We start from the raw sequence: 16,298 nt of genomic DNA on the forward strand, positions 1-16,298 counted from the left end.
ATCAACAGAGCCCTTAATCTAGACATGTGTGAAGTCAGATCTATCCCTAGATTTAAAAAAATCCATTATCCAGTAAATGCTTTTTTCTTTTATTTAAGCCCATCCAAGCTGAGTTCCCTGTCACTTGCAATTAATAAATTTCTGACAGATACAGCCCTGTGACCTTTGTGTCAAAGTCACCTCATTAATATTCTCAAAGATTGCATGACTTTAAAGTACTTTGTTTTGCTTCTTTAGTTGGATGCCCCTTGGTCCTTGTGTTATGATCAACTCTAATTCAAACTGTGTTGACACTGACTTAAGTGATTCTTTGAACTTGTCCGGAGTCCGTCAGTTCAAAGTCAGACATCCATCACCCATATGCTGTCGTACAGAAGCCAATAGTTGGAGGATATAAGGCTGCTTCGTACAACTTGTTGGGTGAGTCAGGAAGATCTTCCAGCCATCCACCAATTCCTGGAATTCTTTTATATTGTTGGGTAAGAGGTGGGAGACTCCGGTCATCTGGGCGTCCAGCCCCAGGGTCCTGCTCCTCCTTCTCACGAACCTTTTGCAGAATCATAGTTTTCACAACTGTTTTCTGACTCTGTAAATAGTATAACAGTGATCATCGCGAGAGGCATGGCCAAATCCTGGCTATCCCGAGCAGGATCTGTGGCACCGTGATTTTTTTTTCATGGTTGAATCTTCTAGGAATGGATTCAGAGGTGGGTGGAGTGTGTATTTTTGTGTGTGGTGAGTTGGAGGAATACTCTTTGATCTATCTGGCAAAATGAAACTAGGCGAGCTGAGAGCAGGGGCTGTGGAGCCACCAGTGTTCTGGACCCATGCTCTGCCTCTTCTCACAGTCCTGCGAAAGTCCAGTTGTCAAAACTGTGATGGTGATTGAGCACAAGATCCTGGAAGTGCCCAAAATTTCTGAGTCAGCTATGTGTGTGTCTCTGTCCAGAGCAGCAGTGTGGAGCCCTGGGCTCTGCTGACCTGCGTTCCACATGGAACCTGGAGGAAGAGACTTAACTGGGGATCTCACTCCTCCTGGCTTTCTAAGGCCAGCTGGATGTCACCAGCTCACCAGATGTCTCCATGATCATTTCCCATTTACAATCTTCCTGGGATTCTTAATCACACCATGTAGGGGGATGTGTTCTAGATCTTCGTCTTACCCTGTTATTTGATTTTTCTTGTCTCCCTCCCTTCCTTCCTCTCTTCCTTTCCTCTCTCCTCCCCTCCCCTCTCCTCTCTTCTCCTTTCTTTCTCTTTCTATTGGTCTGTACACACCTTTCTCCTTTTCTAGCCTGAAACTGCTGGGCTGGTCCACTCAGTGCCTCCTCCACTCCCTACCTGTAGTCTGGGTGCTTGGTGTGGCCTTATTGACCCTGGGGCCTTTACTGTCCTGGGGATGGGTGTGGCCAGCCGGTATAAGTTTGTGGGCAAAAGTTGGGTGTGGGAGGGGTGGAGGGGGGAAGTGTGGTCAGGCAAATGCGGATGTGGCCAGTGAAAGGAGGCTAGAGCCCTGCTCCTTTGTCTGAGGCAGTCCTCTCATTAGCTGTGTGGAGCTGTCAGTAAGTAGAGTGAGCCTGACTTCATTGCTTGAGACGGAGTCAGAGACTTGGAAGCAGAAGTGACAGTGACTTAGATAAGGGGAATTGTCCTGCTGGTCTAGTGTCCTGCTGATCAGCCCACCTGTGAGGTGGTCTGTGTCCTGACCCATGGGTTTAAAGGACTTGGAGGGGCTGATGACCAAAAAGCTGTGACCAGAGGGCTTACCCTTCCTTGCCTTTCTTGAGCAAAAATCAAGGATGACATCTAGAACTGGTCCCTGCACTCCTGGGTCCCAGATGTGCCTGTGTGTGCGTGTCTGTGTGTGTGTGTGTGTGCGCGCGCGCGCATGCGTATGTGTGTTTCTGTGTGTGTGTGTGAGGGAGGGGGTGGGGAGGGAGAAGGGAGGAAGACTGGACAGGAATTGGGGGGAGAGAGAACAAGTGGAAAGTCCCTGGAGACACTTCTGGTTTCTCCCCTGCCCAGCTCCCAGCCCTGTGGATGCTGCCGGCCCCAGGAAGGCTGGGGAGGAAGACATGTACGTACCTGGGAGCTTCCAGGACTGCTCCCTCCCAGGACTATACTTTGGGAGAAAGGAAGCCCTTGCTCAACAGCTCCTCTTTGGCTATTAAGTGCATTGACTTCCTTGGCCAGCTGGGCCTGGCCCCTGAGCCTAGCCCCTGGGGCCATCAAAGAGGTGCTCATCGTCCCACTTACTGTCTCCATGATTTGATCACCTCATCTCTCCTCTCTTCCTCATTTGTGAAATGGGTATCCTTCTCCTCCTTCTGCTTCCTGGGAAAGTCTATTCCCTGCCATAGTGAGATGGATATGGCAGGGGACAGAGCACAAAACCACGTGCTGAATTACTGTGCATCCAGAGAGATGGGGAGGGGCAGGAAGGATGACAGTTGGGTCCCCACTAGTCTTAGATCTTTGTCTTCTAGCCCTGAGCCACAAGAAACCAGCTGGTCAGCAGAGCTGTGGGCTGGTGGGTGTAGGTGGCTACAGGGGGTGGAAAACAGTAGGTGACCCTGATCCCTCCTTGCCTCAGGCTCCTACAATCAGCTGTCTCTGGTCTCTGAGCTGGTTCCTTTGCAGACTGTGGAAGGAACTTATGGGGGCTCTTGGACCTCCAAGTGTGATATTTTTATGGAGGTGGTGTGTGGGTACTCAGGAAGAAAATTCACCCTCTAGCTTTGTCTGTCTCTGCTGCCCCTAAAAATACGATGTGATATGGCTAATGAGAAAGATCAGCAGGCCTGACTTGGGATGACCTAATATAGCCTGGCATTCCAGCCCTGACCAGTGCGTAAGTGGGGATTAGTAACTGAAAACACAAAATGTCTCTCTGATGGGATGGCAGAGAGCCTGCTGCAATCCCTAAGGCGGGGTACACCCTGGGGAGCTGAGCAGAGGCCCCTGGGGACTCTCCTGGATTTCCCAGCGTCCATGGGGTTGGGGCCCAACTGAGAGCACCTCTTCAGTCTCTGGCCCACTCTGCCTAGTGGGCCAGCATCAGGTCTCAATGAACCCCTGCAGAGAAGAGCAGTTGGCTTGGCACCCCAGGGGTCATCATTTCCACCCACCTGTTTTTAGACAGTAGAGTGGACCAGCTGCTCCTAACCTGGCCCTGGGAACATGCTGGCTGGGCTGGTTTGGGCCCGACATGAAATTCCTGAGATCTTCTGGTCCAGTCCTCCCACCTCAGACAGAGGAATGACTCCGACCTCAAGTGTGTTATGTCACAGTGGCTGGTTCCTCTCTTCTTTGCCTTCTGCATGGGCACAGACCTGTGGGTCAGCTGAGACACAGATCTCCTGTGATGTTACTCTGTGCTGACTTGTGACTCAGGTCTGCGGAACATGGGACAGGAGAAACAAGATGGAGGGTGAGGATGGATTCTCAGGGCCACCTCAGAGGGTGACCAACTTCTCTGCCTCACACTTTCCTTGTGGCATGGCAACTCTCAAATCCCAGGAAACTTCTCATGCAGTAAGAACCAGGATGGGTGGCCATCAGAACCCCTGAGGTCTGCTCCTCAGAGAGGCCCAGTGAGCAGTCTGCCCTGGGTACCAGGTGACTCACCCCTGGGTTCAGTGCTGCCAGCTGGCAGGACTAGGACCTGGATTTAAGTCCAGGGCTCCTTGGCTCCAGGCTGCATGTCTTAGGTCATTTCATAAGGTGGGATATTCTCTCCCATGGTCTTGGCCAAGATCTTTCCTCAGGAGGAAAGTGATGGTGAAATAATACAAAGAAGGAGGAGAGGGGACAACTGGTCAACTTTGGGGGATCAAAGAATAAGAGGCTGCAGTCACGCTGGCTCAGGGCTGTGGGATCTTACGAGAGGAAAGGTTTAATGTCTGCCCCTAAGGATTTGGCACTTTGCTTAGGAAAATGTGGCAGGCTTACCTGTGGATACCGGGCTCAGGTGCCACTCTGTACCAACTACGCACATGTTCCAGGGAACAATAGGTAAAGGGTGTCGCTTATCAAGATTGCATTACTCTCACTTCTCTTTAAAGGATGTGTTTGTTCAAGAAATATTTATTGACTGATTTATTGACTATTTGTTCTTAAACAGATTGTTCCCCCTCTTTGGAACACATTCTTCTCTCCTTTTATCTCCTTTCACCCCACATCCCAATTCCCTCTATACTTCAGGATTCAGCTTAATATGTAATATTTATTGACCCCTCAGGAAGAAGTAGGTGTATTTTCATCATTTTGCATTTCTTTAATTAGAACTCATTTAACCCCCATGTAAACCATATGACTATTTGACAGATGAGGAAACTGGGAGGTAGGCTGGCTTGCCCAAGGACACAAGACTCTCTGCTGTCAGGGTGGGCGGTGGCCTGGCAGGAAGGATTCCCTGATCCTCCTCTCCCTGCTCCCAGAACCCCTGTGGCTAGTCCCAGTGGGAGCACAGAGTTATGTGATCCCAGTCTCCTTGTTTGTTTCCTCTATTAAACCAAGTCCTTGGAGGACAGGGCTCTTCTTTCTAGGCATCTAGAAGAAGCTCAGCCTCTACTTGTCGAGTGAATGAGTCAATGAACTGATGGATGAATGAATGATTTGCTTCAATGGCTGTAGGAGCTCTGAGCTCAGGGTCCTCAGTGAAGACTCCCACTTTGCACGGTATTACCTCTGCAGTCCCGAGCCCAGGGGCTCTTGATGGCACACCCTCCTTTCTGGAGTGACAGTATAACTGTGAGATTGAGGAAAAGCTGATGTTTAAGCATGAAAGCAAACTTGAACTTTTTAGGGGGAGTAGAGTGAGATATTTTCAATAATTCTTAGGGCCAAACTGACATTTGGAGGACATTCATGATCATCCAAAGGTAAGTCTCAGATCTCACTTCCTGTTCTTCACATCTCCTCCCCCATTGCCAATTCTCCTCTTCTGTTGGGAGTACTTTGGGTAAACGGATTTGGAATCTCTGCTAGGGGAAGTTTCTGGAACTCAGAATATGGGACAATAATTCCAGGGAGGGGAACAGGTGGTAGTCTGTCCCCAGCTGGGTGGGGAGCCGGTCACTGTGAATGGTTCTGAACGTGCAAGTAGCTGTTGTAACAAATGTCTCACAGCCACATCCTGGAGTACCACCGCGGCTGAGTGGAAAACCTCACACTATTTTTAGTCCCATTAACTCCAGAAAATGCCATCTCTTTTCCTTTTTACAAGCCAATTCCTTGTTGATCTTGCCCAGTCTGGAAATTTTGTGCTCCTTTTTAGCTCGGTGGGACCAATCATCACTGGGGTGGAGTCCCTCTGTCTCTTTCTATTTTCATATCTCGTGTCACTGTTCACATGGGAAAAATCATGACATTTCCCCACGTTGGGGCCCTGGGTAACCTGGTTCTGTGTTTTAGGCATGGGATTGCTCTGGGTCCCATGGGGGCAGATGCTAATGAAGGGCCTGGGACTCCAGGTACCTGAAGTTGGTATGGCTGGGGCTCAGCACCCACCTTGTTAATTTCAGAAAGTATTTCCAAGGAGAAGAGGAGGAACTTAGAGAGGAGCATGGAGCCAAGAGGGGCAACTTTTCCACTGGAGGAATTCATGTAGTTTGGCAGGAATGTTGGGAGACACTGTCAGCCATGATCCCTTGAAGTTTACAAAATGCTTTCCAGCCTTGAGCTCTTTGGATGCCTAAGCACCTCAGGGAGATGGGGTGGGCAGAAGAAATCCTCCCCATCCTACAACTGAGGAAATAGATTGGGGTGGGAAGATGGTCCCAGGCCTGGTGGAACTAGGAAATAATAGGGCCAGGATTGCAGTCCAACACCAGAGGGGATAGTGACCAATGTGATGGGCTAGGAGCCCAGAGAAAGATGGGTATGCATTACTTTTCTCTATTTACTGGTGGAGGATCTGCACAGTCATTGTCTTCCCTGAGTCTCAGTGTCCTCAGCTGTAAATTGGGGATAATAACCTCTTATAGGCTGGGCAGCACTCAATAATGTATACTAAGTGTGAATTCAGGACTTGGTATGTAGTAAGTGCTCAGTGACTATTGTCAGTAATATTAATAATATTCTTTCTCACTGCCAGTAGGTCATCTCTTACTGTATGTTGCCAAGTCTTCCCTCCTTCCCTTGCTGGAGGGCCTCTATCTGTTGTATCTTTCAACATGTCGTCAAAGAAGTTGGTAGAGGGTACTACGAATTCTTTAAATATTCATGTCACATGCAGCCAGATCAATGTTTATAGCAGCTCAATTCATAATAGGTAAACTATGGAACCAACCTAGATGTCCTTCAGAGGATGAATGGATAAAGAAAATGTGGTACATATACACAATGGAATAGTACTTGGCCTCAAATAAGAATGAAATTATGGAATTTTGTAGGCAAAAAAATGGAAGTAGAGAACATCATGCTAAGTGAAATAAGTGAATCCCCCAAAACCAAAGGCAGAATGTTCTCTCTGATAAGCAGATGCTGATCCATAGTGCAGGGGAGGTAGGGAAGAATGAAGGAAATTTGGATTGTGCAGAGGGGAGTGGGGGCTGGTATGGGGATGGGAAGGACGGTGCAATGAGACGGAGATTATTACCCTATATACATAAATGATTACACCACTGGTGTGACTCTGCACCATGTTCAGCCAGAGGAAGGAGAAGTTGTGCTCCATTTGTGTACAATGTGTCAAAATGCATTCAACTGTCACGTATAACTAATTAGAACAAATTTAAAAATAAAATAAAATAATAAAAAAATATTCATGTCACGGGCAGGTGCCTTCTCTGCTTCGTTCTGGAGCTGCATAGGGACAGCCTTTGTCCTTTCAGCAGTGGAAATCATGAGGAGAGGTGACTGCCGTGGCTGGAGTCTGGCCTGGAATCCTCCAGAAAATGGTCAGTATTTGTGGGTCTGGGTTTCTGACAAGGGAGTTATCTCAGTGCCTCAGTAACCCAGAGTGGTGGGCAGGTGGGCAGTCATCTAGAGCCATCTATAAGGGACACGAAAACATGGAGGGGATGGTTGTTCAAGTTGCCTTCAGGGAAGTTTCATGAAGTTGGAAGATCTTTCTTGGATAAGCTGTTTGGGCTGTGGCACGATCTCTCAGGTGGTGGGTCAGAGCCCAGGATGGTTCCTAAAGGAGAGGAAGGCCATTAGCTGGTGGGCTTTGGGATTTCTGGGTATGTTTGGAGCCAAAGCTGCATAGTGTGGGGCATTGATTGAGGACGACCATCCGAGGTCCTCTCTGATCTCTGGATTCAGGGGAGGTTATTATTTCAGGGGTATCTAATTATTTGCCAGCTTGGGGTCACTACACCCTCCGACCAGTTCTGCTTGGCATCTGCCAGGGCAGCAAAGACCTTGGGGCCCTAAGAGCTGCTGGTATGGCCACTTGGGGGGCCCTTGGTGAGGTAATCCAGAACCTCCTCACCCTCCCTGGCATGCATGGATCTGTCCACAGGGAGTCTGGCAGGAGGTCAAAGCTGACGAGAGAGGAAGGTGGAGCAGGCATCAGGCACATGATGTCCTGCTTTTGTTATTACTGAGCGTCCTTCGTTAGCTTGGGATTGCTGGTGTGAGTATTTGGCAGATTTGTAGGAACCTCCCAAGATGATGTGAAGTTCTGGGGCTGAGTTGGTCCCACCAAGATGAAGATAACTCTTGTGAGGAATTCAGGTGGCTAGGAGGTAGGTGTTGGGCAGTGAGTGTGTCCCAGGAGGGTGCTTGGCCCAGTTCCTTCCATTCTAACACTACAATATCTGCTTATCATGTCAGGGACCACGGTTGGGTGGCCAGGTCCTTTGACCTGGTCTGTAGTTGGAGGTGGTGAGCCAGGGCTCTGATGACAGCTAGCAGGTGCTGAGCCCCTACTGTGTGCCAGTGACCTTGTGAGATGGCTCCTTCTGGACATATTCATCAATCTACCTAACAAGCCTGCAAAGTTGGCCTTGGAGTCCCCATTTTACAGAGGGGGAAACTGAAAGTGGGGTTCCAGATTCATTCCTGAGTTGGCCGAGGATCTTACCTTCGTCCCATGGATGTCTGACAGTTCTGAGAGCCATACTGGATGAGTTTCCCATTTTATGGCATGGTGGGGTCTTAGCAGGATTTCCTCTGTGGGCTTCTGATTGGGTTTCCTTTGTGGGTCAGGGAATACCAGGCCACCAGACCCTGGCTGGTGTTAGGTGTGGGAGCTGGGTTCCTGTCCCCTGCCTGACGTTGGACTCTCAGCCTGTTGGAGATCACTCATAGCATCTTGGGGCTCTGCCCACTGAGATGAAGGGAAGTGAATAGGTAATGATATGTGGTACCCTGCCAAGGAAGGGGGAGTCATACTTGAGGAATGAGTGGGAACCCTTTTCTAAGCACCTTGCAGGCTGCCCTAAATCAGAGGTTTGATCTTGGAGACCCCAAAGGTCAATGTTTCTTTCCTTCTGCTTTCTTAGTTGGGTCTATGAGGTGGGAGAAGGAAATATAGGCCTGGGCAGAGGTCAAGTACAGGGAAGGCATAGCAAAGCCCAGTGTGGGAGGCTAAAGGGCACTGGAGCAAGAGCACAAAGCTGGGACCTTTCAGGAACTGGAGTGCTGCTGTCATTCTGGGATTCCTGACTGGGGAAGGGAAGGAGGGAACAAGGTCAGATGGATTCTCACCCCTTTCCCAGCCAGGGGCACAGCTGCCTTGTCGGGCCAGACCAGGAATACGGCTACCCTGCCCCTTTGGGAATTCCAACTTGATTTCTTGTTTTCGTCAGACTTTGCAACCATTTTCTTTCTGCAGGTATGAGTGGAAACCGGAAGGCAAAACCTGTGGGGCAAGGCCTCAGGAATTGCTTATAGTTTCCAAGTGTATGGTGGAGTGACAGGGTTAGAATGATTACTCTATGATTCTGCTGTGTTGTGGGATAATTAGGCTCAAATGCCAATACCCCCCTTTTAAATTGCACTTTCTGAAGGCTAAGAACTTGATTCTTCCCTGTCAACTTTTTGTGTTTATTTTGAATATTATTTATCTGGAAATTTTACATTAAACTTACCTAGCTGAAGTTGCTTGTTAGGCTTTATTTCCCTGGGGTAAGAACAGAAAACCTGTTTCATTCCATGTGTCATCTCAGCTAAATGGTGGTGGCCACCTTGAGTTGCATGCTGGGGGAAAAAAAATCAGTGACCAAGACCAGACTCAGCAGGAAATAATGATGTGATTACTCAGCAATTCCTGCTGTGGGTATGGGAAGAGAAGTGTGGACACTTGTGCCATCCCCTGTTTTGGGGATTCAATGTCCTCATTCCTGCCTGTCTAATCTGTAGTCACCAGATCTTTACAATAAAAGGTTCATTCCCATTGTAAATCCCCTCTTCTGTCCTAATCTTGTTCTAACATTTTTTTTTTTTGCCTCAGAGGCTTTTATCCAAAAGTATTTTTTTACTAATTCATACATCAATTAATTCAGCAAACATTTTTGTCAAATGCCAAGGAAAAGTAATTATTTCTACAATATAGTCAATATTATTTTAGTCAATTCCTCTAACCTGAAAAATTCTGACAGCCGTATTTTTGAGAATTTGATGTCTACTTTTAAACTCTTTAGAAAGAAGACTGCCAGATGTATTGCTGTGTTCACATATGTGCATGCATGTGCGAATAAAGTAATTAAATGATCCTTAGGTAGTTTGCAAAAAATAAAAATAAAAATAAAAAAATAAATGAAAATAAAAGGTTCGTTTTCCTCTCCAGGGTCCAATATGCCATGCCCGGCATAGTGTCTTACACACTCCAGAATGGTCGAACCTCCAGCTAGCTTCCAGAGGGAACTTCCTACAGAATGACATAAGCAGCTCCTGCTGCCTCCAGAAACACAGGTGATGTTTCAAAATCAGAGCCTGATTTTCCTTCCTGGTCTCACGGGTGATATTCCTGCCCGTGTGCCTGATCGTCTAAGCGTGTCCAACTTTTTCTCACTGTCCTGAATTCACGGTGCCTTTTCCTATCTCCTTGCATTTGCATCTGCTGTCCCCTTTGCCTGGAACATCTCTTATCTTTTTTCCCAGCTCACAGGTCACTTCCTCTTTGTAAAGTCTTACCTGAAGTCTCCAGACCATTAGTGCCTCTGTCATCTGTTTTACCAGAGTTTTCTGTTCATGTCTCCATCATAGCCCTCCCATGTATGGACTGACAGCCAAGGACACAGTGAGTTAGTTCCCACTAGACCATCGGCTACAGAAGTTGGGGACCACCGTGTGACCCTACAACAGCATGGCACTGTCCCTGCTCTCGGAAGGAGCTCTGGGAAGGTCTGCTGAGTGAACCACTGTGAGAAGGAATAAACTCTAGGATGTGCTGCTGCAAAGTGACTTGAATTTTGATTCCCATTCGTTGGAGCTTGCCAAGGATGCGGCTTAAATCACCTTGTCGTAATGGGAGAAGAGGAGGAAGAGCAATGATTAAATGTGCCTGATAAAACTCTATTTCATGTTTGGAATAAAAAAAGGGAAGGTTGAGATAAAACGGTGCTTGTTCCAGAGCTGGCTTTTCCAGTTGGGGCCACATCTCTAATCCTTTCTGGAGGAGCTGGGGGAGGGGAAGGTGGCACCAAACTAGGTACTGTCATGAAGGGCAGGGTTGGGGGCAAAAGGGCAGAGGTTGGAGAAGCCATTGCCATGGTGGGGGGTGCTGAGAGCCATTGCCAAGTAGGAATGACACATGGCATGACCCAGGTCATTTGCAGTGACATTGCATGTAAGGTGACCTTGCTCAAGGACCAGGGCGGATCGGGGGTTTAGGGCGGTTCCAGGTTTAAGGTGTATCCTGCTGGGAATAGGGCGCATCCTGCTGCCTCCAGGCACCCACTCCTTCAGTTCCCGTTGAGTTCTCACGGGATTGAGAGAGTATTTGGGATGCAGAGCCCAGTGGAAGCATGGATTTCCCCAGAACGTGTGTAGAGTGCCGGTGTGAGTTCGGGAATAAAGAATTGCTGTTTGAATCTACAAGGCTGTGAGTGGCTCGTGATTTTGTGCCTAGCCAGACTGCGGCAGGGGGGTTCACAGAAGAGCAGCTCAAGTCCAACCTTGAGGGCAGGGTAGGGGGTGGGGAGGCTCTTCCAGGCAAAGAGCAGCACGCGCAGGCCGCAAGCCCCTCAGAGACTGCGGGAGCCTCCCTCTACTCTGCTGGAGCCCCAGCTCTGGGGCTGAACTCCAGCAACATGAGGGGTTTGTTGGCCTGTTCATTTCACTCTTCCTGGGTGGCCTGTTGTGCATCTGTGTATGTGCAATGTGGCACCTTTTGGAGGTTCCTGACAGAGCTGGCTGTGGCCCTGTCTAATCCTCCCCCTCTGACTAATGGGCAAGACAGGGAGGAGGGGTCTTCATCCACTTTAACTGCTATAGCGAAACACCAGGCCAGGTGATTCATAGAGAACAGAAGTCTCTTTGGCTCTTGGTTCTGGAGGCTGGGAAGTTCGAGAGAATGGAGCCAGCCTCTGTGTCTGCTTGCTGCATTGTGACGCGGAGGGGGACGTCACATGGTGAGACCAAGAAAGTGTGCCAGAGAGAGCTCCTGTGTAGCAAAGCCACTCCTGCGATAACCTTTAATCCATTCATCCACGGGTACATGAATCTGCATGACCTGACCACCCCCAAAGGTCCCACCTCTCAACACTGCTGTGTTGGGGACCAAGTTTCCTACATGTGAACTTTGGGGGAACATGTTCAGACCACAGCAGAGGTTGACCCCTCACAAAGCCACCATTGCAGCCCTCTATCCATCCTACCTTATAACCAGGCCAGGTGGATCTGAGGACCTCAGAAGGTGCAGCCATGGTGGGAGGCTGCTCATGGGCCTCCTGGGGCCAGCATGCATGGGAGGAGGAGGCCAGGCCATGCCCAGCATTCACAGGGCCCTTCCTCCATCTCTCCTCACAGGTCTGAGCAGGCTGTGGTGGCCTCATCGGGCTGAGGAACACAGCCCACCCGTTTGGCCCCCACGGCAGGAAAGACTCACTTTCCTCTCTGCCATAACTGTCACCTTCTCCTGACCCTGACTGAAGCTGGGCACCTGGCACCACACCCTGGCATTTACATGTTCCCTGTGCTCAGAGCTCCATAGAGGAGACCAATAGTGAGAGTCGAATAATGCACAATTGGCATTAATCCGATGCTGTTTGGGAAACAGATAAATATGTGCTCAGAAAATTGTGCAAAACGAGTCTCAGTCTTAAGTAATTTGGCCTAACTAAAAGGTTTGCCAGGCTCCATTCTCCTAAATTATGCTTTGCAGCAGTGCTGTCCAGTGCAAATATGACTGAGCCATATTTTTAATTTAAAATTTTCTAGTAGTTGCATTAAGAAAAATAAAAAGAAACAGGTAAATTAATCTGAATAATGCATTTTGTTGAGTCCAATATATCTAAAAATCTTATCCTTTCAGCTTGTAATTAACATTTTTTTTTTCCTTTCAGGACTGGGATGGAGCCCAGGGCCTCACACATGCTAGGCAAGTGCTCCACCACTGAGCTACAGCCCCAGCGTTACATAACAATTTTTTTTTTTTTAGAGCTTTATAGTTATACATAGTAGTTGGGTTCATCCTGACAAACTCATATATGCATAGAGATCTATTTCAGTTCACGATCCTCCCATTCTCTCTCCCTTGTTCCATCTCCTTCCTCTCTACTTGACTTCCTTTCGCAGGTCTATTAATTTACATGTGATTGATTCTTTATGTTGTCCCACCCTTCTCTCCCCATTTCCTTTATTTTACTCCAGCTTCCACATAGGAGAGAAGACATTTGACGTTTGAGTTTGTGAGTTTGACTAATTTCACTTAGCATGATATCCTCCATTCCAGTTCTACTGGCAATGCCATAATTGCATTCTTTTTGATGGCTGAGTAGAATTCTATTGTGTGTGTGTGTGTGTGTGTGTGTGTGTGTGTGTGTGTGTATCACAATTTCTTGATCCATTTATCTATTGACAGGCATCTGGGTTAATTTCATAATTTAGCTATTGCGAATTGTGGTGTTGTAAACATTGATGTTTGCTGTGATATGCTGCTTTTAGATCTTTTGGGAAAATACCCAGGAGTGAGCTACATAACAATTGTTAATGAGATGTTGTGCATTCTTTTTTTCATACTCTTTGAACGGTGGTGTGTATATTGCACTTTTGGCACTTCCCAATTCAAACTAGTCCCATTCGAGTGTTCACTAGTTACATGTTGCTAGTGGCTATAGTCTGCCTAGCAGAGCCTCTTAGACTTAAGCAAGTTATTTAGGCTCTCTAGCCTCAGTTTCCTAATCTGATGAATGGAAATGGTAATAGTGCCTAGATAATACAGTCAAAGGGCTTGCAGCAGCCCTGGATCTGGAAGTTTTTCAGTTAATTCTCATTGATGATATTGTTACCAGTCTACTCCAAGTGCTGAGTCTGAAAAGGACCCTAGTCAGGAAGTAGTGGGGCAGGAGGGTCTGAAGGCACCCATGGGGTGTGCTCCAGGCTTCCCCGACTCCCTCAGTACCTCACCTTGGTTCCTTTGCTGACCCACAGGAGTTGCTGATTGTCATTCCCCACTCTGGTGTTGGCTTTGAGAAGCAGCCTCCACTAACATGGTTCCTGTGTCCACCCTGGTGTTAGCGCTCACTGGCCTTCGTCCTTGGCCTCCTGTCTGGGTCTGCCCTATGCTCTCTAGTACTCTTAGTGCCTCCCACAAGGAGGCCACAACCCAGCAGAGTTATGATGTTGGGGCCTAGAGAGGAGGTTTTGTCTAAAGCAGAGAACCTTACCTCTGATCTCTAGGGACTCTTTGTGAATTTGCTTTGGGCCATGAGTAAAGGGTTTATTCGGACCCAGCTGGCCTCTGCGGAGCACTTACATGTGGGGCTAACAGCAAGCCCACGCTGTTGGTATCACTGCCCCATTTAACACATGAGGAAGGCGAGGCCCAGAGAGACCAGGTGTCCTGTCCAAGGGCACACAGTGGGTGAGCAGTGGGGCCAGCATCCAGTTCTCAAGACTCCATTTGGACAGCGGCCAAGAGCATGAGGCAGGATCTCCTGTATGGTGATTTGCCACTTGGCCATTTTCGGTCATTTGCAAATATGGCCCTCTTTAGGGGCTCTAGAGGTGATGCTGTCCAGAGCAGAGCGGCTCAGCCTTGCTCGTCACTGCAATTGGTATTACCTGGCACTCAGCAAGCCTTCAGTGAACTCGCCGGAGCTGAGCATCAATATTTCCTCAGCCCCTGCTGGGATTGATGAGCTCCTGGGAGAAAACAAGTTCCTGTCGATAAGGGGCCAAGGCCTGAAGGGAATGGCAGCCCCGGCTGTGGGCCCTACGCTGTGGGCTGCTGGGCCTAACGGGGTCTCACTGAAGACTTAAATGGTCCCTAAGCCTCACTCCAGGATCCAGACTAGGATGAGGCTGAGGCTGAGGGAGTGGGTGGATGTCTGTTTTTTCATAGTACTTGTGAATCATGTTGAAAGTTGAAAACATAAAATTAATTTTTTAATTTAATTTTTTGAATACATAAAATATTCTCATGGTTTAAAAAAAAATTTAGAGTGAAGCATCTCCCTCTAAGCGCCCCCTCTGCCTCCCATCCTTAACCGCAACCACTTTTATTTGTTCTTTTGGTAAGCTTTAGTTTCTTTTGAAAATGCAAGTCACTTAAAAAAAAATCCCTCCTCCTTCTCCAGTGTTTTATACCAAAGGAAGAATCATATAAACAGTGGTCTGCACTTCCCCCCAAGCATGGCACAGCTGGGGGCTCTTTCTGCATCAGTTCCAAAGCTTCCTCATTCTTGTTTTCCAAACAGCTGCATAGTACTTTGTCGGGTGGATGAACCATAGCACAATCTGTTCAACCAATCCCTGTCGGTGATTGCTTGTCTGTTTCCCATCTTCCTCTATAATAAATTATGTTGTGAATAACCTTGTAAATCTGTCACTTCACATGTTTGCCTTATCTGTAGGGTAAGTTCTCAGAAGTGAGATTACTGGGGTAAAGGTAGGTGCGTTTTAATTTTGATAGATCTTACCAGATTGTCCTCTCTGAGAGTTCTCTTGCCACAAATGCATGAGAGCTTGTTTTGCCACAGTCTCTCCAAATAAAGGGGCTGCTACACTCTTGGCTGACTTACTAGATAATAAAATTTATCTTAGTGTAGTTTTTATTACATTTTCTTAATAATGTTGAGCATCTTTTCCTACATATAAGGGTATAAGGGTCATTTAAATTTCATTTCTATTCCTCCATTTGTGTTATTTGTCCTCTTTTCAACTCATAAGAGTTTGTATAGTTTAGAGAGATTAACCCTCAATTTCCAATGTTAATGTAAGAATGACCCCCCCATTTTTTCCTGTTAATTTTTTTTCATTCAGAATTTTTAATTTTTATCAGTTCAATTCATCTGTCTTTTCTAGAATTTGAGCCTTGGTTAGAGAAGTCACTCATTGCCTGTATAGGAATTCTGCTGTTTTCTTTCAGTCATATTATGGTTTCATATCTTTTAGGTTTAAACCTTGGATCTTTTTGGAGTTTGTCCCGGTGTACAGTGTGGGGTATGAATCGGACTTTATTTCTCTCCAGATGGCCACCTCATTGGCCCCATACAGTTTATTGATTCAGCCACTTTTTCCCAACTGTGCTGTCACATTAATCACACACTCAGTCCCACATTTTCTGCTCTGTTGGGGCATTCGTCGGGGTGTGTGCTAGTGACACACTGGTTTAATTGTTTGGGACAGGTGGCGAGTGTGCACTTCTCGCAGCTTTCTTCTTCTCAGAGTTTCCACTAGTATTTTGCTTTGTTTATGTTTTCTACATGAACTTTAGAATCAACTTGTCTGTTCCCGCACCTCTTCCTCTCAGCCCGCTCCAATTCTGTTGGTATGTTATAGACCGGAAGTTAGGAACACAAAGTCTGGATGAGACGGCTTGTGTTCAAATCCCAATTGCCATTTTCCCTGCCAGTGGGCAAATTTCTTTATTCTTTTAAGCTTTCTTTCCCCACATAGTATATTTCATCTGGTGGTGGCTGAAACAACATTCACATAAATAACTCAGCTGACTTGTATTTAATGAGGAGGCCAAATGCAGGGAGGCTCCAGATGCACCTCCTGAGCTGAGCTCAGCCTGCTCTGAGATTCTCTGAGCTCTGCCCCTGGGATGGTACCCCTCAGGGTCACTTGATGAAAGCAGCCTCTTGGGTGCCATGTCCTGATACGGTTGTCTCGGGATCCCAGCATGAGGACCCATGCAGGTCCTCCAGTAAGCTTTTGTCTCAGGGATCAGAATCACT

General features: G+C 47.5%; 1 long non-coding RNA gene across 1 annotated transcript; it reads left to right on the plus strand.

The window, feature by feature from the left end:
* The first annotated feature begins 6,668 nt into the window (after nt 1–6,668).
* On the plus strand, nt 6,669–10,940 carry LOC308634667. Its single transcript, XR_014019060.1, has 3 exons — nt 6,669–6,902; nt 9,740–9,864; nt 10,159–10,940. It is a non-coding gene; the product is annotated as an uncharacterized lncRNA (long non-coding RNA).
* The last annotated feature ends 5,358 nt before the right edge of the window (nt 10,941–16,298 follow it).

Source organism: Spermophilus citellus (assembly GCF_964194105.1).
Source record: "Spermophilus citellus genome assembly, chromosome: 15".
Lineage (NCBI taxonomy): Eukaryota > Metazoa > Chordata > Mammalia > Rodentia > Sciuridae > Spermophilus > Spermophilus citellus.